The following is an 8,251-nucleotide window of genomic DNA, read 5'->3' as shown; positions in this document are numbered from 1 at the left end:
ATAACACTTTCACTAGCGGAACCCGCTTGTTTCGCAACTCTTTCACTTCTCGTGATAGGATACGAATCGGTTCTTCCTCATAACTCATATTAGCTTGAATTTCAATTTCGATGGACTAATCACGTGCGATGGATCGGATCTATAACGTCAAGCATCAAACGTGGAAGACATCGTGAACCTTTTGAGTTCGGGGGCAAAATCAAACGATATGCCACTGGACCGACTCGCTCGATATCTCATATGGCCCAATGAACCTCGGGCTCAACTTGCCCTTACGGCCGAACCTGAGTATCTTTTTCCAAGGCGATACCTTGAGAAACACTTTATCACCCACCTGATATTCGATATCCTTACGCTTCATATCCGCGTACGACTTCTGACGATCGAATGCTATCTTCAGACTTTCACGGATTACTTTCACTTTCTGTTCAGCATCCCTAATCAAATCCACCCCGAAAATCTTGCTTTCACCAAGCTCAGTCCAAAACAATGGTGTACGGCATTTACGCCCGCACAAAGCCTCGTAGGGTGCCATCTTAATACTTGATTGAAAGTCTGTTGTTGTAAGCGAATTCAATCAACGGCAAATACCGCTCCCATGAACCACTAAACTCGAGGACGCAACATCTTAACATATCCTCAAGTATCCGAATTATCCGCCGGATTGACCATCGGTTTGGGGGTGAAAGGCGGTGCTGAAATGCAACTTGGTACCCAAAGCTTCTTGCAACTTTTTCCAAAATCGCGAGGTAAATCTCGGATCTCTATCCGACACGATGGAAATAGGCACCCGTGTAATCTCACAACTGAGAAACGTACAATTCCGCTAATTTGTCCATTGAAAATCCGTGACGACGGGGACAAAGTGGGCCGACTTAGTCAATCGATCTACCACGACCCAAACCGCATCCTTCTTACTTGTCGACAATGGCGGTCCGGATACAAAGTCCATTGTGACTCGATCCCATTTCCACTCGGGTATCGTGATTGGTGAAGTAATCTCAAGGCACCGATGTTTCGCTTTCACTTGTTGACATATTAAACATCTCAAACAAAGTCGGAGATGTCTCGCTTCATACCATGCCACCAAAATCGACGTTTCAAATCATTGTACATCTTCGTACTCCCGGGTGGATTGCCATTCGCTACAATGGGCTTCATTCAGAATTATCAAAATGAGTTCAATTCTTTGGGACACACAGACGACTTTTGAACCTCAAACAATCGTCATCGCCGATTTGAAACTCCGAGTCCTTGTTCGAACACACGCACTGCTTTTGCAACCAACTCGTCATCGACTTTCTGAGCTTCTCGAATTTGGTGTGTCAATAATGGTTTGGCTTTCAATTCAGCCACTAACACACTGTCGGATCGGATAGACAAGTGCACATTCATCGCTCGTAAAGTGAATAACGATTTACGACTCAAGGCATCTGCAACCACATTCGCCTTTCCCGGGTGATAGTCAATGATCAGCTCATAATCCTTTAACAGCTCGAGCCAACGTCTTTGTCGCAGATTTAAGTCTCTTTGGGTCATCAAATACTTGAGACTTTTGTGATCCGAGTATACATGGCACCTTTCACCAAATAAGTAATGTCGCCAAATCTTTAAGGCGAATACGATGGCGGCCAATTCGAGATCATGAGTCGGATAATTTTTCTCATGTGGCTTTAATTGCCTCGACGCATAGGCCACAACTCGACCTTCTTGCATTAATACGCAACCTAACCCAAGTAGAGAGGCGCCACTATAGATAACAAACTCCTTGCGGACTCGGGTTGCACTAGAATTGGGGCTTCACCAAATAAGTTTTCAGTTGATCGAAACTTTTTGGCATTTCTCCGTCCATTCAACTTAACATCCTTTTGGAGTAGCCGTCATCGGCGTGGCTATCGTTGAGAAGCCTTTACAAATCGTCGGTAATAGCCTAAGAAGCCCCAAAAAGCTTCAACCTCAAGAATATTTCTGAGGCTTCCAATTTAGTATGGCTGAAATTTTATTCGGTCGACTCGAATACCGATCAGCAGATACCACATGACCCAAGAAGCTAACCTCTCTAACCGTAACTCACACTTGTGAACTTAGCATATAATTGCTTGTCCCGTAAAATTTGCAAGACTAACCGCAGTGTTCAAGATGTTCGGTCTCATTTCTTGAATAGACCAAGATGTCATCAATGAACACGACTACGAATCGATCCAAATATGGTCTAAAGATCCGATTCATTAAATCCATAAATACCGTTAGGGCATTAGTGAGCCCAAACGGCATCACTAGGAACTCATAGTGACCATATCTCGCTCAAGGCGGTCTTGGGCACGCCTCAATCTCGGATTCGTAATTGATAGTAGCCCGATCTCAAATCTATTTTCGAGAACACCGAGGCTCCCTTCAGTTGATCGAACAAGTCATCAATACGTGGCAACGGATATTTGTTCTTTATCGTCGCTTTGTTAAGCTGACGATAGTCGATGCACAGTCGCATGGTTCCATCCTTCTTCTTCACGAACAACACCGGCGCACCCCAAGGCGAAAAACTCGGGCGAGCAAAGCCTCTATCCACCAATTCTTGCAACTGAGCTTTCAACTCCTTTAATTCGTTGGTGCCATACGATACGGAGCTATCGAAATTGGAGTGGTACCAGTACCAATTCGATGCCAAATTCTATTTCCGAACAGTGGTAAACCCGCAATTCCTCGGGAAAACATCCGGTATTCACAAACCACGCACACAGATTCGGTTTCTTCTCCGATTCCTTGTCATCGAAAGTACGTGACGCAAGGTACGCCGCACCCTTTTCTTACATATTTCGGGCCAACATCGGCGATATTACACCGGCAACCCTTTAAGTCCGTGGACTCAACCCAATTATTTCATTATTCGCGACCTCAAATCGATAGTCTTGCTCTTGCAATTTACAACCGCATCGTGCATGGTCAACCAATCCAAACCAAGAATAACATCGAACTCATCGAACGGCAAAAGCATTAAGTCCGCCGGAAAACAAGAACCTCGGAACACTAGGGGACTTTTCTTGCACACTTTGTTAACAAGCACGTAATGACCCAAGGGGTTTGACACCCGAATTACAAACTCAGTAGACTCAATGGGCAAAGTCTTACTGGATGCTAAGGTTTCACATATATATGAATGAGTAGAACCAGGGTCAATCAAAGCAATTACATTTGTATTGAAAAGAGTGAAAGTACCGGTAATAACATCTGGAGAGGCAAGATCCTCGCGGCGCGCAGTATGGCATAAGTCCTAGCAGAGCACGAGCCTCAGATCTGATGGTAGCATCTCTAGATCCTCTCTGACCGCCACTGACATTGCCCATATTTCTTGGTGGCCTACCTCGAGCAGTGGTAGCACCCGGGTTTGCACTCTGACTTACATTCTGTTCATGCATCCTCGGGCAATCCTTCATAAAGTGGTCGGCCGATCCACACTTATAGCAGGAGCGATCACGAAACCAACAGCTCCCGAATGCCATTTGCCACAATGTGGACACTCCGCCTTTCTCGGCGATCATTTCCTCCATCGGCGATCAAGTGACTCGTGTGGTCACAGGGGGTCGATCGCGTCCTCGTCTAGAAAAGCCCGAAACGCCTCTAGACCGGCTCGCATCATCTCGAAATCTCTTCGATGCTTGTTGAAAAGACTTTCCGAGGACCTCTTTCGAATTCTCCAATCCCCACATCAGCTTTTTGTTTCTCCTTTCTAAGCTCTTCGCTTTACAAGCTCGCTCAACAAGTACTACGAACTCGTATCTCGAGAATGCCAACAAACATCCTTATATCATCATTCAGCCCATCCTCGCGCCACACATAATAGCTTCGACGAAATGCATTCTCGCAGCATCGGCTAAGCCTCACAAACTTTCGTTCGTAGTCGGTAACGGACATAGAACCTTGCTTAAGATCAAGAAATTCCTCCGCTTTTGGTCGATGAATCTCGATCGATATACTTTTTTCGAACTCGGTTTGAAAGAATTCCCAAGTCACTTGCTCTCTAGGCACCACGTAGTCGAGTACTCCACCAATAGTAGGCGGACTCGCGTAGCAAGGAGATGGTACACTTTAAGCACTCATCGGTGTACAGGATAGCTCATCAAGCACCGGATAGTGTTATCTAACCAAAATTCAGCGCTTCGGCATCATCATCATCCGTAGCCTTAAATTCAGTGGCCCCATGTTTTCAATCCTATCGATTGGGGCTTACTTGACCTTATTTGGTCAGTCACCGGAGGTATTGTAGGTGCGGGGTTGCATTTGTCGGGAATGGAGGTTGTGGAACAGTAGTGTTGGTTCGAATGTATTGATTAAACCATTCGCTCATCACACTATAAAAGGCTTGCTTAGCCTCGTCATTAGGATTGCTGGCCATAGGTTGAGAGTCCGCCGGCGCTGTCCCTCGCAAGGAGCAGCGCCACACTCTCCACATCATCAGCTATCGCCGGTTGGGATCGGGATCCATTGCTATAAACAAACACAAAGTCAAATTGTCGAAATCACCACACTATCGATTCATCATTTAATGGCATGTATAGCTAGACCCCAAACACATCACGGTAGTCCTAGAATCGACTAAACCGTGGCTCGATACCAATAAAATTGTAACACCCCAAACCCGAGACCATTGCCGGTGTCGGACCCGAGGGGTTAACAAGCCAAGTTCACATGTTATTGCCCACCAATTTGACATTTCCAGTCAGGCTGGAAAACTGCGTCACTGTCGCCTTAAAATCATATCTCGAGTTTCAAAACTCGGAAACTGGTTTCGTAAATTTTCCCTGAATTTAGACTCATATATCCATCCATGGATTTATTTCTAGGATTTTTGGTCGGGCCAATTGGTACAGTTTATTAGTTAAAGTTACCCATGTTACAGGGATCGACTGCTCTGACCTTCGCGCAGTATAACTTGAATATCTCTCTGTACAGGATTTAATGCTGGTGTAGTTTGTTTCTAATGAAACTAGACTCAAAATAGAATCTGTACATATAAGGTATGTCTCCTAATTATTTTTGGATAATTTATAGTGAATTTTAAAGTTGCGACAGGGAACCCAGAAACCATTCTGGCCCTGTCTCACAATAGCTTTAATATCTCTTAACCTGTAACTCCTATGACCATTTCGTTTCTTCCATATGAAAATAGACTCATCAAGGTTCATTTACATAGCTTATTCACTATTTAATTCCATTCCTATGAATTTTGGTGATTTTTCACATTCACGCCACTGCAGCTGGCAGCATCTGTTTTAAGGTAGGACTTACCTATTTGGTAGTCTCCATGATTCATCTAGTCTTGCCATACATAGGTTCATATATGATCATTTTAACCATGCCAATGGCTGATCATATGACCAACATTCCCATTTCCAAGCCATAGCCACATCATGACACCAAATATATACATACAACCCACAATTAGTCTAAGTTCATGCTTCCCTTTTCGAGCCATTTTCGCATGGCCGTACATACTTACATTACAACATATTTAACAAACAAGGGGTGGTCCTATACATGCCATCTCAAGTTCAACCAAAAATTTATACCAAAATGGAGGCTTGATAGTGTGGATGACTTCGACTTCAACGATCCCAAATCCAATTGCTTCGAGCGAAATCTAAAAAAAAACTGAGAGCCAAAGCAACGGGGTAAGCATACTTATGCTTAGTAAGTCTCAAGGAATATGATCAACTCTAATTACAGCAATACATTCACATAGCCAAATGCATCATTTCATTAATACACATTCTTACTTCACACTTCATCATTATATGATTTCACAAAATATCAATCAATTCAATAACTGAAATTTATTAGTCGATTGAGCGAATGTTGCTCAAACATGTCGACTTTCCAATGCACATATAACGTACCTTATCCTTTGGGCTTTTCGAGTGTACTAATTGAATTCATTACAGCAACCAACACTCACCTCCAGCCCAAGATTCTTCGGAATATAACCGGATATAATCACGTGCACAAATGCCTTCGGGTCTTAGCCCGGATCGAATAACTCGCACTAATGCCTTCGGGTCTTAGCCCGGATATAGCCACTAGCACAATTGCCTTCGGTCTTAACCGGATATAATTTCCAGCATAATTGTCTTCGGCTTAGCCCGATATCATTCAATTTCTCATGCACACATACATCAATAATCATTGGACATACATATTTCATTTTCACATACTAAGGCTCAAACACAATTATAATCATTAGCATATTCGCCGGGACTTAGCCCGTGGAATTCAAATACTCATACACACATAATCAATAATCATACACAACCATATTTCATCTCACATAATTCAAGTAAGGTCACTTCTTGAGGACTTACCTCGGATGTTGTCGAACGGCTTTTTCGGCTATTCGATCACCTTTTCCTTCCCTTGTCCAATTGTGGCCCTCTTAGCTCTTGAGCTAATTCAAACAAATTCAATTTATTAAAACCTCATTGTGCTTGCTTATGGCGAATATGACAAGGATTTTAAATGGTCATATGGCCACTCTTTAGCTTGAATACACAATGGTCATGCACATTTTATACTACATCAAGCAATTCAATACAATTTATTTGAGCATCAAGGAAATGCTAAGGCCTTCAATAGGCTATCCAAGGCCGAATATTCATGTACATGTTGAGGTCAATTTTGCACTTAATACCTCACAAAACAGCATGCAATTTACTAATTAATGCTTTGCACATTGTGGCCCAAAACTTATAATATAGCATCAAGCACCTACATGTGTGCTAGGTCAATTGTGCTTGCAATTTCACAAGCATTCTTCCACATCTTCTTCTTTAAACCAATATATTCATCACTTAGTTCATAACCAAAACATAATGTGCAATCATATATATGCATATATGAGCATGGCCGAATTTCAAGGTGTCCATAGCCATCCAAAACACAAATTTTAACTAACATGCAAGAAGCATGAATCATGCTCAAGAATGCATCATGGCCGAATATGACAATCATGCTTCTTTTCAACTTCAATCATGATAAAACAAAAGAAAGCTCAAAATCTTACTCATGAGTAGACAATCCATCATTGCATGCATCATCATCAAGTTTCACACTTAGCATGCAATGGCTTTATCACCATAACAACTTTGGCCAAATGCCATTTCCATGGCATAACAAAGATTTGAGCCATGGCTAACATGCACATCAAATTAGCAACCAAACCATGCATGAAACTCCCAACACAACCTCATACATACCTTAATCTTGATGTAAACTTAGCCAAATCTCCTTCTAGGTCTCTTCCAACCCAAGCATGAAGCAAAAATCCTCCCCTTTTCCCTTAGTAATTTCGCCAAGAAGATGAGAAAGGATGAACAAATTTTTCTTTTCTTTCCTTAGTACATTCGCCAAGCCTATGGAGAAGAATGAACATTTTTTTTCTTTTTTTTTTTTCATACTCTTATTTTATCATTTCTAACATCATCCATTAGTAAAACATGTTGGGAACATGTTTTCCTTGCCCATAATTTGTCATGGCCGCCATCCACCTTAGGGAATGGGATAATTGACATGCAACTCCATTTATTTCACTTTATGCATTATTAGGCCACTTAAAAATACACCTATCACATTTTCAAGTCCTAGCACATGAGTCCTTTCTTATAAATTAGCACCTAATTAATAAAAATCGAGACACGAAATATTTACGCATACCAATTCCACATACAATAAGCACGGAATATAACACTTAATTATTCTTGTGACTCGGTTTCGTGGTCCCGAAACCACTCTCCGACTAGGGTCACATTAGGGGTGTCACACGTTGTTTCTTGCAAAAGCTCTTAAATCAGTTATGTATCAGTGGTATTTTGAAAAACATTTATCCTTTTGAAAATTAGCGTCTTTTCCTTACTGCTAGCAATATTAGAGCAAAAGAAATATAAATCCCCAAATTAAAAATAAAATCCAGAGAGCCCTTATTACATAAAAATACCCAATTTAAATTACTTATCAATTAAAAGATTAAAAGAAGCAAAAACAGTTGTGTGGCCACCTTTGAGTCCCTCGCAGGCCGATCCGCTTAAGGATTACCTGCGTAGATAAGTAGAAGGGTGAGTTTACGAAAACTCAGTGTGTAATCCCTTAATAAACAAATAGTCAAACATACAGTGAGCAAATACAGTCTTGGCCTAAGCCCATATCAGTAACAGTGACAATATCAATTTGGGCTTTAGCCCATTTCAATACAGAAACAATCATGTGT

The sequence above is a fragment of the Gossypium arboreum genome, chromosome 10, assembly GCF_025698485.1.
Source record: "Gossypium arboreum isolate Shixiya-1 chromosome 10, ASM2569848v2, whole genome shotgun sequence".
NCBI lineage: Eukaryota > Viridiplantae > Streptophyta > Magnoliopsida > Malvales > Malvaceae > Gossypium > Gossypium arboreum.
This window is presented reverse-complemented; position numbering follows the sequence as displayed.